Source organism: Alligator mississippiensis, chromosome 7 (genome assembly GCF_030867095.1).
Source record: "Alligator mississippiensis isolate rAllMis1 chromosome 7, rAllMis1, whole genome shotgun sequence".
NCBI classification, from domain to species: Eukaryota; Metazoa; Chordata; order Crocodylia; family Alligatoridae; genus Alligator; species Alligator mississippiensis.
This window is the reverse complement of record NC_081830.1, coordinates 75,832,268-75,851,644: the sequence shown is the minus strand read 5'-3', so window position 1 is coordinate 75,851,644 and position 19,377 is coordinate 75,832,268.

Genomic DNA, 19,377 nt, shown 5'->3' with positions numbered 1-19,377 from the left:
TAAGTTCCCATCTGCCAAGCATTCCCCATGACCACTGCCATTTACTCAGTTGAAGAAGCTTGCCACATGCAAGTGGTGTCCATTCAAGACAGTAATGTCTGGCCACTATGCCAGAATGAAATACAGTTTCATACCTGTCTCAAAATTGTGCAGCCCCACAGGTTTAGTTCCACTTCTGCCAATAAGAAAGATGCTCTTTTGATTTCTGGCACGTAATCAAGCCTAATTTCCCTAACAGTATCCAATTCTTTTGCTCCCTGAGTTCTGGTTTGTTTGTTTGTCTGTCTGTGGAAAGCTCTTGTTGCAGTTCAGGCAATCTGTCATTAGTAAAAAAACCTACCCAATATTCCTTGCACTGTTAAAAACAAAAACAGGTCCACAAAAAAAATTCTTCCTGGAACACTTTGAAGACTGGTATTCATGAAACAGCTGGAGATAAAACATATAATATTCATCTTGTCCAGTTACTCCTGGTCATGTTGCACATTCAGGAAATTCATAATTAGGTGGTTATATCCCCAGTGTTTCCCCTGTAGCACTTTTTACAACTCTCAATTTTTTGTCTTCCTTGTTATTAAAGGAAAAAAAAAACCCTGCAAAGAGGGGGAAGGGAGCAAAGATACAAAACAGGTGATTTAACATAAGCTTTATAGCCCTTACTGTAAAAATTCATATGTTGTCATTTCTATGCATACCAACACTTAAACTGAGCCTTTGCCCTTGTTTAACACCAAGTTTTCCATCACACTATATCCCCTGCCTCCTTATTACCTTCCTTTTGTTTGCCAGCTGTTTTTCTCCAGTTCTTCAGCCTCTCATATAAAGAGCATCCAGACATAACAAACAAAAAACAACATTTTAACTACATAAATGTTTATTTTGCTTGAGTAATTTATTGCTGCAGAGGAAGCATCACAAGCAGAGCTCTCTCCAAAATCCATGGTTCTCTCCAAAATGTCTAAATAGTAACTAAAAGATTTCTGTTCCTGACTTTGATTTCTTTGGTGGCATCACAATGGCTATTCCAAACACTTAGATATCCTCAGACTACAATTTAACTTGCAGGCTGTTCACTCTTTTTGAAACTCAGGTTAACTTAAAAAGCAATCAGGATGCTATTTGAAACTTTCTTCCCAGTGTACCTTAAATAGAACACCGTTCCTGCTGTTAATTACATGCATATGCAATATGGAGACTTGTGTACAGAGCAATCAAAATAAAATGTCTTCAGTTTTGGATTTAAATTATATCAGTGACTCAGCATATCTAATCTCAAATGGCAAAGCATTAAGCAGAAGACTTTTCCCCAAGAACATTGTTACTAATTTTTCCCAAAGGTAAACAGAAGAAAACATCTGAGTCAAATAAAAAATGTGAAGCTCTACTGCTAGGCACTTGTAAAATGCTCCAAGATAAGGCCGAGGCCTGATGACTCCCTCCTTGCCAAATCAATGATTAGAAAGCCACAGCGATGGTTCAGAAGCTCTGGCTCTCCCCCAGGATCAAAAAGAGGCAATCTCACAGTGCTTACAGTAAACATGTACAAATAATCCCCAAATGACAAAAGAGCCGTAAACTTCTTGTACAGGCCTGGCAACCCTACAGGATTTATGATATAGCTTTAGACGATAGCATGAGATAACAAGAGTAAGGTAAATTGTAGTAAAAAGTTTTTTAAAAAAGCAAATGACTTCTTGCTCCAACCTTAAAATTTCTTTATCTAGAGAAACTTTGTCCCTGTTATTATCTCTCAATATCTATGCTTTGAGAAGCCGGAGGGAACAAATGAGTCCTCATTCTCAATTTACCAAAGCGGATTTTTACCCCAGTCATAAAAGCTGCTGCATTAAACATAAATGGCTCTGCTAATTATGTCCTGAATAGAGATGAACAGAGTAGAGCAAATTAACAGTAAACTAACAGTAAATATTAGAGGTCATTTGGATCCCGGAGGGCATATATATGAAAGATGCACAAAACTCATGGTATTTTAATTGAAAGTGGCTGCTGAGTGAATGCTGTTTGTGATAAGATCATGGTTCTCTTGTGAGATATTCCACAGGAGGGAACAATAAAACAAGGGTTTTCTGAAGGATCTCAGATGGGAGGCCTGAGTCACAAAAGTTTATATCCAAATTTGATTACTTTAACTTTGAATGTATTCCTATGTAAGAGATACTTGATTTCCGAACTCATCTCTCATTGAGAATTTTGAGCTTTCCAAAAGTTCCATGGAAGTGGATAAAACATTGTTTTAAAAAGCACTTGGGTTTTTTAAACAAATTATTTCCTTTCCTACTTTTTCTAGTATTAAATAATTTTGTCTGAGGAAAGCTTCTCTACCTTGTCATGGCGTTTTTGAGAAGGCTGGATTTTAAATTTCTTGATATAACCTTGGGTGGGGGGTAGCAATTGCCTAACTGTGCCTCAGGCATCCTCAGTTGCAAGTACGTGTTTACTATGTTATTTTGATGGAAACAAAACAGACCAGTTTTCTAATCTCTGCATCTAGGCATACTAGATACAATTTAAATTGCTAATAAATTATAATCCTATCACTTTAATCCAACCAGAAAAACCAGGCAGAAATTTCCACCATCTACCACTGATTCACACGTCACAAATGTTTCTGTCTTTCAAAAGTCTATATAAGAAAGGCCCTTGCAGCATGCAAGAAAATCCAGAAAATAAAGTGATTTTGGACCAAGAAAGAAGCAATTTTAAAGTCAAACAGCCATCATAGGCAGATAATCCTCTTGAGCTCCCTGTTCTCTGTACTGAGGGTTTCTCTAGCTCAAGCGCATTGGCCAACTAAAGCTATGAAACATGGGAAGTGAGGTGGCCTCTTCACTAGGTAGGTTCCAGGCCAGCTTTTGAAACATTTTGCAAGTGGGAGGCTACCTTAACAGAGCTCAGTGCCAAGCATGGTCCGCTTCCAACCTGGCCAATGCTGTGCCACCAACCCTGATTCTCCATGCTACCCAGGCAAAGCCGCCACCACAGAAATGCCACAGAGGCCCTGTGGATCTGCCAGGTGATAAAACGGCTCCACGGGCTGCTACCTGCAGACCAGAGGTTGCCAACCCCTACTATAGGCTATTTACTTCAGGGCTAGAATATGCTTCAAAACTGAAGCTCAGCCAATGTAGATCTGGGAGCACTCATATATTAAGTTCACAGCGAGGTGTACAACTTAAACCAATGAATTCTCAATAACTCTGTTTCTGCTTTCATTTAAGGTTTTGCATCACATGGATCACATTGAATTAAAATAATCTTGAGGTGAGGTAGGTCCTCTCTACACATGCAAGTAAAGGCGCAATGGGATCTAATGTACGATTCACACAATTTCACCTCCTGCCATGCACATGCCACGCATGATCCCAGGCTCCCTCTGCACCAGTAAGAAGCAAGCTCTCATAGCTGGGAATGCCACATACCCCATTTGAGAGACTCCCAGCCATGGGGGCACCCCCTGCCTCCTTGGAGCAGGAGAAATGCTGCTGTGGTGATCCTTGTCCTGGGGCTGCATTCTTTCTGCCCTAGGATTTCACACACCCCGGGGATGGGGGTGTGGGATCACCATGAGGCACACTGTGGGGGCCCAGCATCAGCAGCTGTGGGATTCTGGGTCCCAGCAGCTCTGGGGTGCTGCTAGGACCCAGAGTCCGCAGCTGCTGGGGCTGAGGACTCTCAGCCCCAGCTGGGCAAGGTGCCCCACTTTGGCTGGGAGCCCACAGCTCAAGAGGCTCCCAGCCATCTGCTTCACGTGCAAATTAAAGCTCAATAACAACCAGCTCTAAATTTAGTATATATTTTCAAGGTCTGACTTTATAGCTGATTGGAGCTTTTTTATTGTGTGATAAGTACTTCGCATGTGTAGCTGGTCTCAAGGTAATTGCACAATTAACCAGTTAATTGTGTGATACCTGTAATGTGTGGAGGGGGCCTCAAGGACAGAGATAATAACTTTCATCTAATAGGTTCAAATTTTGTGAGGCTTGATTGATGAGTGTTTATTATAAGGTGATTTGTGATGTTCAAAACCAAGATGCTCCAGATGAAAGGTGCCATAGGAAACTGAGGTCCCATAAAAAAATAAAGATTCAATAAATATGAAAGACATTTTAGAAATATTGAAATAACAGTCATGTTATATTTGTCTACCCTATGTCCCTCACTTTAGTAACGGAGGCACAAATAAAATGGATTTTGAATTAGAACCTCTAGGTAAAGTCCTAATATTGTAGTACTGGAATAAAGGGTAATGTGTTTTTAAGACTACAGGCCTTAATCATTCTATGTATGGAAAACCATATTTTCTGTTTCCCTGGATTGTATTCTACATCATTCATGGCAATTTGAATTGTGCTTCTCTATGTGTGTGGTGGTGAAAATTATTGTAATGACATTTAGCAAAACAATTGTATGATTTGTATGTAGTATTATCAGGGCATAAAAAATGGATAAAGCCAACAAACAACACAGGCAGGGAAATTCAGCCCAAAGCAAGGGAATCATGTAAGGTCACTTAAGCCCTGCTGTAAGATATGTAGATATCCCTGCACTGGGATGAATTTCACCCATTACTGACCAACCTCTAGTACCTGGAAAAATAAGTAGTCAATGTGACGACGTACTCAGTGTAATCAGATATTGTACAAACACACACTTCTGTTTTGAAGATAAGCTTTGAACTGAAGCATGTCACAAACTCTTTAGCTATAGGATGAGGGTCAAGGAAGTCTGAATTTCTATCCTGTTACAAGTCATATTGTCAGGTCACAAGACGAACTAGGGCACATCCTTAGTTTGCACTATTCTTTAGGGCAACTCTAAACAACCAGCACCACACTGCTCTTTTGAGACCTGAAATATGAAAAAATAAGATACCGTTTTACATTTACAACAGTCTTTTTTAGCGTTCCTTTTTGTGTGTAATTGTGAAATTAAGAATGCATGCAGGTCCAGATTCTTCTCTCAGCTATGTCCATGAAATCCCTTTGAGATATCTCTAAATAAATGGCTCAACATTGTAAAATAGGAGAAACTCATGGTGTAGCAAAACAGAGAACATTGGCGCAAACAAGCACATATGCTGGAGAACTAAACAAGTCCCTTCTCACTCTTAGTCATCTATAGTTTGTGCCCTAAATACAAGATTAATTCAGATCTACATCCAAAAATCAAGAAAGAGGAAAATTAATAGTTCCAGAGAAATCTCTGTTCTGGCTTCTACTGACATTGGCTACAAATTTTCAGTAGTGAACAGCTTTGACTGAAGCTGAATTTGGAACCTTATACACAGGCTGGTCATTTCAAACAGTCCTACAATTAAGCAATACTTTCAGCTCCAGGGAAGTCTTTCTTCCAAAGCTTTCCATCATTCCACATGAGCTTTCTTGCAGAGAACATTTTGGCTGTTCTCGGTGATTTTTTTTTTGGCCTTTTTGAAGATTTTCATGCTATTTAGGGAAAATGCTGCACTCCTTCTCCCAGATGTTTCTAGTTCAGAGAAGCATCTACCTGCAACATGTTTCATCCCCAGGAAAATTTATTTACTGCAGGAAAAAGACCTTGTTCAAACAGAAGGATGCCCAGACTATGCCATTTGTTTTCAGTACTCTGATGCAACACTGCTGTAACGTTGAGACCATTCTGGCTATTAGTATGTCTATGAGCCCATTAAGCACGAGGATTTTACAAAACATTTGGAGAAAGCAAGTCTGTTCTTCAGTTCTGTAACATATCTACATTCTCTTTTTACATGCATGCATAAGTGGATCCAGCCTTTTCGAAAGGGGTGGGGGGTGCAGCAGCAGTAACCCATGCAGCGAGGGTGCTGCACTCACACTCCTAGCCTCCCCCACCCAAGGATGGGCAGACCACACCACAGGAGCAACAGCCAGGAACGTTTTTGTAGGTGCCTGAATGAAATGAGAATCTCCCCTCCCTCCCCCTCATACCTTTCAGCATCCCTCCCCTCCTCTGTGCTCAGTGGCACATCCATGCCTTTCCCTTTCATTCCTCCCCTCCCTTGCCCACCTCTGCCACTGTCCCCTGCTGACTTGGGGGTAAGGAGAGGCTCCAGAACTGCTCCTGTCCAGTCCAGCCAGGACAACATCAGTGATGGTGGGCAAAGAAGGAGGTAGGTGGGAGGGGAGGGGATCTGCTGCTGAGCACAGAGGGGAAAGGAGGGAGGAGTCTTACCTACTTTGGGGACTCTCAAAAGTCTCTAGCTGCTGCTCCACTGGTACAGTCCAAAGGTGGGGTTTGACCACACCACTGTAGCACAGCACTCCCTCCAGATCTACCCCTGCATGCATCTTTTTACTTGAAATATTATCAGCAATGACGAGTTACTATATCAGAAGACAGAAGGGACGGCTTGGCTCACAGCACTAGTAATGGGTTTGGAACCCTTCATTTCCAGCTCACAAATTCTAATTCAGCACAGTTTGGTACAGGGGCTGATATAACATGTCACGAGAGAGACACATAGATAGGCAGCTTGGAGGATGCTTGCAATTGTATTTTAACTGTTCTGGGAATTAAGAGAAGACACAATCTCTTTCTGAACCATTAACATAGCGCTCCAGTTTCAGTGTAGAGCCCCATGGCTAAGGTTAAGTCTTCACAGCCATCTTGTTCCCAATAGCAAATATCTACGTGCACAATGAACATGAAGAAGCTGTCAACGCTGAAGATAAAAAAAAGGAAACAGTGTTCAGCAGCAGTGTCCAGCTGTTACTTTGGAATTGTTCAGAAGCTCTTATCATTCCCTTTTTTACTAATTTTATATTAAAGTAACAAGTAGCATGTATATTAGTATGCTTTCATGCACAGATATGGTGCAAGCCCTTGGAGCCATCATCTCAAGGCATGTGACCAGAAATAAATATGTGACTTGAAGTCATATCTAGTTTCTTTGTGTCTCAGGCAGGGTCAGGGTACAGGTATGAAGATGTAGTCTTAGGGTTAGAAAAGAGCCTGGCCTGGCCTTGGCTTGGTACATCAGGGCACCCTACAGTACTGCACCATACTACAGGTAAAACAGCTGGAAAGAGATGCCATGAACTGGAGAAATCCTAGCATGGGTCTCTCCATACTGAGGAAGCCATCCAGCAGTCCCTTAAGAATATTACTGCAGAGAATATGGCACCAAGGGATGAGAAACAACTTGAACTAAGTTGAGGGCTGGCAGGTTACAGAATCTGAAGAAAACTCTGGGACTTGGTTTCAAGAGAAAACAAAGATGGCTACAGTAGCAGAAGTGCCAGACAAGTTTGGGAAGCCTCTGCTGCCCCAAAAAAGTAAAGGCTTATGTTTATTCTTCAGCAGTGTCTACATGTGGGGTCATTACTTGAATTGGGAACCAATAAAAGGAAATTGAGGGAGTAGGCAAATGACACTTGGTTGAAGGAAGGCTGACAACCATAGGTGTCCTAGTACAACTGGATTATCTGCAAATATATGTCCAAACATAGTTGTACCTAGTACAACTGGATTATCTGCAAACGTATGTCCACAGCTGGAGTCTATTTCCCAGAAGGTGCACGCTGCAGGCAGCATTAACCACTGTACATAATAACCAATCATCATTAGATGAACAGTAAAAACGTGTTGCAAGTTAGGATTCTTTGGCTGTCAGTATGCCGGATGCTATGGGCACTCAGAAGTGAGCAGAAAAAAGAATTCGGTTCTTCCGGATCAAGCACCACGAACCCCTCTTGAATGAATGGAAGGAGAATGCTTTCTGTTCGTTCACAGTATGCTGGATCAACACTCATTCCAACTGAATATCAGACAGGGCACAAAACTCCAGATAGTAAAGGGGCTGATATTCCTTCTTTCGTCTCAACTAGGTGGATGCAATAACATGAAGTAACAAAATAGATAGAACGTGGGAGACAGAGCCTCAACTACAAAGCTATTCCCCACCGACCTGCTGCAGCAAATTCACCTCTGTTGTAACTTTGCTGAGGTAAGTAAAGTTACACCAGGGATGAATTTGGTTCATGTGACCAAATTCTGCTTTTTTTGTTCTTTCCATTTGTATTCCAGTTGCTCCCCAACCAATACTGTAGTTTCCATTGCACTAAGCCAGTGGTTCTCAACCTTCTGGGACTCGAAGGAGCCCCTTACTGGACTTGAAGCATGTCTCATTGGATTCAAGGCACCACTTCACATCTTTTGGGAACACCCAATTTCACCCAACTAAGTGACACCCCATTTAAAAAATGACCGTGTATATTACAGTGGTTACCTCCTTATACTGGGCTAGGCTGTAGGGTTGGAAGATTGTCCAAGCAGGAACAAGGCTGAAACTGGCTTTAAAGTATTTGGCAGTACCCTGGTTGAAAATCAGTGTACTAAACTTGTACAAACTATACTTGCTCTGAAGAGCTTACAAATCAAAAAGGACACGACAACAAAGGGGTGGGAAGGGGAGACATAGATGCAGAAAGATCACGCAGCCAGCAAGCCGTGTATTTGGGAATAAAGCCCAACTGTTCCAAAGCTCGGTGCCCTGAACATTAAACCACATTGCCTTGACAAACTAACTTTTAAAATTTATTTTTACAACTTCATTTAAAATTACCATAACAGGAGAGAGAAATGAATAAACCACTTCAATTCAGGTCTGCAAACCCCGCCAAAAAAGAAATCCACTTAATTCTGACGAGAAGCTCATTTCCATTAAAGGCATTAATCGTTGTTTTTAAAAAGTGGACTGCAAAAGATTATTTTGCTTCAGACGGCCTGAAGGGCTTAAAACATGGGTCAGGTCTGGTCTTCCTTGCTTTTGCTGGAGGATTTCCTGAGAGTCTGGGTTTCTGGAAAGAGTGTACTTTCATGCATTACTTAAAGGCATTACCCTGAAAGAAAACCTCTCTAAAAATCAGCCAGTCAATGAAGTCATGTAGGTGTTAACAAGCAAATCTGAAGCAATTTTAGTAAAAATTCTTTCCCTTTTAATTATGTTCTTATTTTCCTAGGTCTCCAAAAACCATAAGGTTTTTCAGGGTAAAAAAAGACGTAAATTTCTTATCACAAAGAGGCAAAGAGCACATGTGCTTAATTTACTTTTACTTTTCAATCACGTTTAAAGTGCACTACCTACATGACTATGTAATCCTACTCCAGTTTGCATGGTTCTCCAGCAAAATAGTTTTCACAATTTTAAAAGTAAAAATAATTTTGTGGGGGGGGGGTTTTAAACCTTTTACAGGCATAAATGTGCCCATAAAACATTTTAAAGAATTACCGCTAATTCCACTATCAGAAAAATTTTATTTTTGGTAAGTTAAGTCAGTTATATTAATCTATTTCAGTGACAGAAGGGTTTTTTTTTAACAAAAAGAAATCAATTTTTTCAGCAGCAGCTGGAATATGTGAAAATAAATGAGATACATGAAATATTTATAAATGACCGTCTGGAACCTAGGTTTTCCCCTAAGGAGAAACGCCGCATCATAAAGATATCCACATAAGCATTATATACCAACTCTAAAGAATACTAAAGTCATATCCTGGCAATATTTTTTTCAGATTTATCTAACAACATATTTCATTTATCTAAGTATTAAAATCTAGTACCTTGGTTATGCAAGCATTTATGTGCTTGCTTAGCCATACTATTGTGAGTTTAATGGAACTATGTAGGATAGAAAAATAAAATACATGTATGTTTGCACAACTAAGGGTTCAAGCATACTGTCACACCAGGACGTGAGCGGCCAGGCCTGGGACCATTCAGGGATCAAGGCATCAATCAGGACTGGGATGAGTAAGTAGAATCCAGAGTTGTACCAGGTCAAGAAGCCAGGAGATCAAACAGAGAGCAAAGCCAAGGAGCAAGCTAGAATGACTAGCACACTAGTCCTGGATGAAGTTACCCTGTTATCCAGACACCTCCTGTTCTGGATCAGAGCTTTGTATGCAAGAAGTAGAGGGTCAGCTGAACCTGGCTGGCCATTTCTGTGATAGAGAGGGGTGGAGGGTTAGGCCCTACTGGGGGTTTCACACTAGCTTTGGCCAGTTGGGTATTCAGCCACAGAGAGGCAGGCTGAGATGAATAGCTGTGCTATTGGGTCAAGGTCCTAGGTTTAAGGCTGTAGCCTGATATGAACAGGTTATTTTCCCACCCGTTGCATGGAGATAAATGAAATTACTCAAGTGTATAATTTAAGCATGTATGTAAATCTTCTCACAATTTTGGTTTAAGCAGTTTAGGTCCTTTTTAATGGATTTTCAGTGTAATTGCTGAGAAATTATTGATGCACTTCCACTGATAGTTTCTAGTTGTTTCTAGGCTATTGGAGAGAGTAAATGATCTTTTGAAAGTATAGAGTTGCTCTGGAGGAGTGATCATGGAGGTGCTGAGTGCATGGGGAGAGAGCTCAGGAAAGCTGGGAGGGGAGAGGGTGTTGGCTAGCAACATGAGATGGAAGAGGAAATCCTGGTGCCTCTTTTATTAGTCTCCCCAGTTCAGTGCTTTTTCAGCTCCTCCATTCATCCCAGCCGCTTTCATTCTCTTTATTCCTTATTCCAGTCATTTCCAGTCTATCCTCCCTTTTCTGGTAGGTAACTCCACTCTGGCCTGACCCCAGGAGGTGGAACAAAGTGAAGAGAAGAGAAACAGAAAAGCTTTCTGAAATTAGACTCTACAATGACCCTCGTGGCCATGGAGAAGAAAGCAGAAAGCAGCTGCTTGCCTTCAGTTTGACCCCCTGGCTAAGTTCTCAGGCGGAGTCCAGGTAGGTGTGACAGGACTTCCAGGTGTGCAAATAGCATGTGATGTGCCCAACATCTGGCAGCCCTAGAGAGGGTAGGGTGACCACATCTTTTCAAGACAACCCTGAAGGCAAAACTGCTCACCCAATCCTCTTTAGCAGAGAAGTTGGTCACATCACTGGATTATACAAAAGACTGGGATCTGGGCACTTGATATATTTATTTTAAATGTGGTTGTATAGTTCATTCACATTGATTCAGAGCAGATGTTAGTCAGTTAACTGGGTTGTGCAGGTGAGGGGAACAGGTTTCAACCTCTTCTTTAATGGGTTTTTTCAAGATGCTGCCTAGGAGGTTCCACAGGACCCAGGACAGATGGAAGAGGAAAGGGGACCATACCAAGGAAGCATCCCTCTTTCTCTTCTTTCCCTGCTCTCATTAGTGGTTTTTTCCCTCCTCCATTTTTGGAACTAAGAGAGCACTTGGCCTGTGATTGTATTGGAATTTTGCCTTTCTACGTGAAAAAATTATGCATCTATGTACAGAAAAGTATGAGGATTTTTAAAATACCTATGATTATATCTTACCTACCAAAAGGAGTAATATAGCCAAACCACTGGTATTGTTTTGACACCTACTAACTTGTTTGGGTGTGTAAGTTCAAGGGAAAGCTGCAAGAGCAAAGAAATCATTAGCAAAGCTCTTCCTGACCTTCTATTATCTTCAGACATAGAAACACAAGGTTCATAAACTCCATGTTTAGCTAAAACTGTAACTGCTGGTATTTTTAAGTTGCTAATGAGGAAAATGAAGCAGTCAAGATTTGCCTTTTATTGGCTTTATTTTCTTCACCTTTTTGCAATTTACAATTTGGTCAGAAAAGAAGGTCTTTTTACCCTTCTCCCCATGATGGAGAATTATGCTATGAATTATTTTTTAGAAAGAATATTTGCATACAGAATGGATTATTAGACAGATAGTATAAAATTGCCTTGGAAAGTTGAACTCTACATAGCAATTGGTCTTAATATTTCTGATTTCTGGGGTAAAGGAGATTCATAAACTCTTCTTCATTTATCCAAGTCCCCAAACTAACAGTACAAGGACTCTATTGGCCACACATGTACTTATTTCATCACACTCATACACAGAGTAAAGCCAACACATACATTTCAAGGACCCTGCTATGGAGATAATGGATCCACAGTATTGCTTTAATCATTATTGGCATGGATTGAAAAGTAAACAGCAAAACAGGAAAAGGGAGGTTCAAACTAGATTAAACAAATTGCAGTGTTCAAGACTGTGCAGTCATCTGGGAATTTTGCCTTAGTGAAAAAAAGTTGAAAGGGAGACTTAACACAAATAACACAGGTCTCTTGGATTTTTTTAATCCTCCACCGTATGTATAATTAAATTTCTTTAACAAATTAGCATGTGGCATGAGAGTTATGGAATGTGCAGTGCTATCCCTTCATTCACTAAAGAAAGCAGAATACAAGCAGGTTAATAGGATGTCCCTGGCCTTGGGGGTTCAAATTAGATCTGTGTCGTTCCAAGGAGGATATGAGATAAGCAGCAAATAAGCAATGCAGAAATGTTTCTAAAGTTGAATGCCTACTATGAATAGGGATTTATAGTGCATATGTAGTCTATCCACACTTAGTCCAATTATCTGTGAAAAGGGGTGTGACAATTAAGCTGTTTAAACTATAAATACTGGACTTCTACTAAAGCTAGCCACTCTCCAGAGCCAAAAATCTTGTGATTAAGACTGAACCTGAGGTACAATCAAACCTAGGTCCTAACACCACTTCCTTAGGCTCTTTCTCCCAAACACCAGTAAAGACAATTTATGTGGATTCTGGATTTGTCTCTTTCCATGTATTATAACTAATTAACTAAGAATCTGCTACTACCCTCACACATCTCACAGGCTAATGTTATTAGTACCACAGGGCCTGTCAGTCTGTCGGGCAGTCACCAAGTATGGACGTGTACCCCTATGTCCTGCTGACATTCACTGGCCCCTCAGGGTGGCTGTGCCCCTACGGTTGAGCTGGGTGAAATCTGGTGCCATTTCTTTTCCCACCTGCCACGACTTTGATGATAAAAGGAGATTCACAAAAGGGAGGTGGTGACTACCTGTCTCACGCCTGGATTGATCGTAGGGACTGCCCCCAAGGCCCGAAGTTCAAAACTATAATCGAGGAAAGGACCAACTTAAAACCAACCTTTCTACTTCCTTTCATTTTATTTTTTTTCTTTCACTGAAGTCCTATGACATTTGTCCTTTTCTTCTTCTGGGCATCTTCAAGGTCTGGTTCCAGTTGCCTGGGGCAGTTACCCCAGGCGTCTTCAGCGATTTACTTTCCCCGCCCTGGACTCCTCCCAGATACTTTAAATCAGGACCACAGCAGGCTTAATTGCTGGTGCACATTGCTTAACAAGGAGGCAAATTCCCTCTGGAGCGATCAGCTGGGAAGGGGCACGGTTCTTGCTGCTCAGGGTTTTCTGCCCACCCCTGTCTCAGTCGTGGAGCCCCTCTGAGTACACGCTTCCCTTCTCTTCTTGGGAGAATGCCTGGCCCTGATCTGGGCTCTCTAGCTGGCGGGGAAACATCAAAGAGAAAAAAAAAGAAAAAAAAAATCCCGTGGCGAGCGGTTCGGGCAGATCCGCCACCTCCACCGCCTCCACTGCTCCTAGGGTCTTCCCCTGATCCACCTTCCTCTGCCTTCCTCCACCTGGCCTCTTCCGCCCTCCTCTTCACTCCTGTAGTGAGGGTATTACTGCCCCTTTTGGGGTCTGACCAAGGGCTTACCCGATCTTCTCCATCTTCGCCCCACAACTCCAGCCCCCAGGCTCCTCTCTTCTCCTCTCCTCCTCCTCCATTGTCCTTCTCCCTCTCTCCCTGGTTCTGCACCTGGCCTCCAGATATTGCCCACGCTGCGGATTGGCCCCAATCCGCTTCACCTGTTGAGGAGGTAAAGCCGGACAGTGCAGATGGGGAGCTCCCGTTGTAGAGTGGACATCATAATGTGGTGCGGTCCATGTCCCTGGTCAGGGACACACTCTAGGTGAGTGCCCTCCGGGCTCTCACACAGTCAAGGAGCTCTAAAGCAATGTCCTAGCATGCTGTTGACAGAGGTGCCATTTCTGATAGATTGTACAATAGAGCACATGAATTGAAATTGCTCTTAAAGGTCTGTAACTTCATGTGGCTGCCCTGTTTAGCATATCTCAGTGGTAGCCGCATTTCAATATCCAACAGTAAACTTTTGGGAAGCAAGGAGGGGAGGGGCAATATTGGTAATATATTTTACTGGACCAAATAATATAATTAAACAGTAACATTTATATATAAATTTGCTTAGGGCTTGGCTCACCAGGATGACAGGCGATCTAATTATAAAGTATTACTATCAAGTATTTATAACAGGATGACTCCTGTTTAAAAGCCACAGCCACTTGTGGAATTCTCCATCCCCATTCTCAAACGCATCTCCAGTCTTCCTGTTTCTATGTAGCAAAATTTCTCATCTAGAAAAAGGAGCTCTGAAATATTTATCTAGCTGAGCAGTTTTACCACTGAAGGCCCTTTACGTTTATAGAGTAACTATGGAGAGTGGCTAATGAAGCAGGAAGTAGAGTTTTAAAATTCCAGTGGAGTGCTTGGTTACTGTGAATATGGCATGGGCCTCCAACATACGCCAGTAGTGCCTTGTTATACTTAACACAGGCTCCCTTACACTGGATCACAGTTAAGGTCATTGGCAAGTTGAGGTCAGTGCTAGGGCAGTTTGTGCTATAGTTATCTAAACTGTACCTGACCTGTGAACAAACAGGGGATTTCAAGCCCCAGTACCACCAGTATCTTAACCTTCATCTGCACAAATATTTGCCCTGAAAAGCGGGAAACGCATTCTGAAAAAATACGTGCATGTTATAAATAGGCATGTTCTGTCTATATGATCTATAGATGCCAAAGGTCACTCCATTTAGATGAGGTTTTCAAATGCCCTAACTAAATACGAGATGATTGCAATGGAAATCACTTGCCAGTACGCAATGGCCAGAAATATACTAGTACAAGGTTTATCTGCACGTATTAGAAAGATGTAAGGCAATGGAAAAGGAAAGATCAGATTAGAGATGACTGAGAAAAGTTGGATGCTTTTTAAGTCTGCAGGAACAAATGAGATTCATCCTAGAGTATCTCATGGAGGTTATATGAAGTCCTGGATGACTAGAAAAGAGCAAATATAAGGCCCGTGTTTTAACAAAAGGAAGAAGGAAGTCTGGGAAATTATAGATTAGTCAGTCTAACCTCAATACCTGGAAAGATTATGGAGACTGTCACTGAAAAATCTGTTTCTAAGCACCTGGAGGATAACAAGGCAGCCAGGAACAGTCAACATTGATTTGTCAAGAGGAAGTCATGCCTGATCAACACCATGTCTTTTGTAGATGGGGAAAGAATAGCGTATGTGACATATTGCAACTTTATCAAGGCTTTTGACGCTGTTTCCCATGACGTTCTCATTAATAAGCTAAAGAAATACAGTCTAAATGAAACTACTGCAAGGTAGATAGATAACTGTTTAGTATGATCATTGTGCTCAGAGAAACTTCTAATTGGGAAGAGGTATTGAGTGGGGTTTCCCAGAGGTCTGTCCTGGGTTTGGTACTGGTTAATATCTTCAGCATTGAACTGGAGGATGGGACCAAGCGCACAATAAACCAATGTTCAGATGACACCACACTGGATGAGTTACAGACACGTTGGAGGATAGAATTAGGATTCAGAGGGTACATCTACATGAAACGTTTACTGCAGAACTGACTAATTAGCTTCGCAGATAAATGTCTCAGCGTCTACATGTGTGCCCCTATTAGAGCACAGGAAACTAATAAACTCGGCAGCAAGGCAGTACCTGCAAATACAAGTCCTACCCTGCTGCAGAGTTTTTTTATGCACAGCAGCACATGTATAGATGCTGCCCTGGCTGGCTGGGGAATGAGGGTGCTTCAGTGCAGGGCTTCCTGCTGGCTAGCCCTGCACTGAAGGACCCTTGTGCCCTAGCTAGTCCCTTCACAGCACATTGAGCCCAGTCAAAGCAGACCTGGGCTGGCAAGCTGACCCTCACATCCCTGCCAGCCAAGGTGCTCTCACCTGGCTCAATGTGCTGTGGTCCAGGTACGTGTAAATGGCAAGCTTCCCAGAAGCAATAACTTCCAGAGCAATAAGGTTAACCTCCAGAATTCATTGCTGCGTATTAATGGCAGGTGTAGATGCACTCAGAATGACCTTAATAAACTTAAAAATAATCCAAAATTAATTGAATGAAATCCAGTAAGAAGGAATACCATGTCCTGCACTTTAGGCAGAACAATCAAATCCGCAGATATGAACTTGGGAACAATTTGCTAGGCTGTAGTACTGCAGAAAAGGACATGGGAAATTGCAAATTGAATATAGGTCAATAGTGTGTTCTCAGTGTCAAAAGAAGCCAAGAGCATACTGAGTTGTATTAACGAGACTGTCACTTGCAAATCAAGGTAAGTGATTATTGAGGCTTGAGCACCTTCAGTGCTGTGTCCAATTCTGGGCACTGCATTTCAAGACAGACAAACTGGAAAGAGTTCAACAGAGGTCAACAAAAATGGTTAGAAGTCTAGGAAACAACATGACTTACAAGGAAAGGTTGGAAGTAGGCCTGTGCAAAGTGGCTAGTATTTGCTTTGGAGCCACTGGGTGGGGGCTCTTCTTTTTTTAAGGAGCTGGGATGTTGGGGCTGGGAGAGCAAGCGGGGGATGAGGCCGATTTGGAGATTAAGCTGATTCAGCGGTGGCCAGATCAATCCAGCCCCCGAATCAGCTGGAGTGTAGGGCTTTTTTTTTTTAAACAACCGGGAGCTGGGGCTGGGCAGGTCAGCCATGTGGGGCTTGGGGGAGCAGGCAGGGGATGGGGCCTGGTGGGGGTCTCCTCATGGCCCCCTCTCCTCTCCTCTCCCCCGCCCCTCCCCCCTCTCTGCCCCTTACTTACCAGCATGGAGCCCAGGTCCAGCTCCCTGCGGCAGTGAGTGGGGACTGCCCAAATCTTCGAAGCTCTCCAAATCTTTTCTGAATCTATTTGGAGAGCTTCGAATCGATTTGGACCTTTTTATTGGTCTCCTGATTCGATTCAGATTTGGAAATTTGGCCACCTAATCGGGCTGAATCTCCTCTGAATCAAATCAGCACCCAAAGCTGCATACAGACCTAGTTGGAAAAATTAGCATGTTTTAGTCCAGAGCAGAGAAGACTGAGAGGGGATTTGGAAACACTCAAACCCATGAAGGGTGGTAATAAAGGGGATAGGGATAGATTATTCTCTCTGGCTGTAGAGGACAAGACAAGAATTAACACTCTTCAGTTACAACAAGGGGAATTTAGGTTGGATATTAGGAAGAACTTCCTTGGGTGGTTAAGCATTGGAACAGATTCTCTAAAGAGGTTGTGGAATTGCTATCATAGGAAGTTTTTAAGAGCAAGTTAGAGAAATACTTGGCTTGCTTATCTAGGGTTGATTCTGCCTTGAGCAGTGTTGGGTAAATGACCTCCAAAGGTCCTTTCTGTTTCTGGTTTTCCCTAATTCTATGATATTATAATGCAGTGCTTCTCAACCCTTTTAGACTTGAATCACTTCTCTATAACTTTTGTGAATTCTGTGGCACCCCATTTAAAAACTAATTTATTTATTTTTTCAGTTATTACTTCCTTGGAGAGGGGCCAGGTGTTGGGGAGGCAAGAAGCAGCAGGGAGAGCCTGAGCCTGCCTGTATCTGCTTATCTCTTCACACCTGGAGCTAAGCCTGTCCTTATATGCTTATCTCCTCACATTACCTGTGGCTCCCTTCAAAGGATCTCTTGGCATCCAAGGGCGTCCTGGACCCTGGTTGAGAATCACTACTACAATGGCTTCCTGGCTGCTATTATTTCTGCATGCATTCTAGTACAGATAATACAGAGTTTGCAATATAACTACCAGCTCTGCCCACAAGCCTTGCATTGTTCTCTTTAGACATAAAAATAAGATTTTCCTCCCACTGGCTTTCCTCCATAGTATCAGATATATTGTTTGTCCACTTGCATTATGGCCACTGTTGCTTCCTTGCAAAGATCCCAAGTTCTGGAGTGATCTGAACTTTCATGAAAAAAAATCTAATTCTTTACATTTCTAATTCTCCTGGTTGCCAAGAACTTTAAAGCCTTGGATAAGGTGTAATTGATACCATGCTGTCTGCCCGAGCATGCAGACAACTTCCACTGAGCATCAGCCCTTAGAGCCAGGGAATAAACGGAAGTTTTTCACATCTGGGTGCACTCCTGGGCTCTGAAGCTTTCATAATGAAGCCTATGGGCACTATCAGATTCCTTTCCTTGGGCCATTTGATTTCAGAGATCAAACTGATGGAAATAAAAATGGTGGTGCTCTTCCAAGCATACTTGTGGCATGAAATGAGGCATGATTCAAAGTCAGCTGAGGAGATCTTTGATCCTCTCTTTGTGTGGAGACATTCTTCAATAACAGTGAAGCCTTTAACCATGTCCACATTTCAGTTGTCCTCATTGGGCATCTGCATTATTAGAGATAAATGAAGCAGTTCATATCTCTCCTAGCAGTTGTGCCTTGCTCTGAGAGATATGAACTGCTTCATTCATCTCTAATGGGCTCCTGCAGATGTAGGCAAGCAGTGTTAACACTCATTTAATTTTTTCAAGATTTTCTTTGTAAACATAACCATTATGCCAGGTCACTGACTGGCCCAACTGGGCATCTGTTTGTTGGCCAGGTTACCCTTTCCTAACAGTTTTTCTTTTATCTTTTTTTTTTTTTTTACCTTACAAGTAGAGATCTAGGGAACAAAAGAACAGTCTTGAGATAGAGAGGTCACAGCGTGGTAGTGTGTGGGTTGAAGAGGACGCAAGCTGCCATTTCACAAAAAGTCTATGAACTTGTGAAATGCAAGCAGGAAAGGCTTCACAGCCTGTCGCCCAGCTAGACAGACTCCTGGGCAGGCTGCTACATTTCTTGCCCCACCAGGAAAGCATGGTGGGAAGGGAATCAAGGGATAATAATACATTCCTTTCCTTTATAATAGAGTTTAGGATGGTGATAGGGTTAGAACTAGTCTCTCTCATGCTCTCAAAGCAGTTGTTCAGCTGAGTGAATTGTAAAGCAGACCCATGAGTCCATAGGAATACACATATTACACACCATCTATAACTGTCTGCATTTGCTTCAAGAACTCCAAATAGAGATGAATAGTAGTGAAGAGATGAAATCCTGTTCCCATAGAAATCAGTGGGAGTCTTGCCAGTGACTTCAATGGGACCAGGATTTTTCCTGTGATACTGGAACCCCGAGGCTTACTTACTCCTGTTTTCCTCAGGTAGAAAGCAGAACTGGAGGAGGATACAGAGATATCAAACTAACTATGACTGTGCTATAAGGAACGTTTCTGCTATCTCACGTAGATAAAATTATTTGTCCCAAAAAAGCAAATGAGTGGGAACACTATCACTGCATCCTGTTATTTATCTTGTCATCTAGCAGCTAATCATAATCCCATGAAAATGCTGACCAGATATCCTGGAA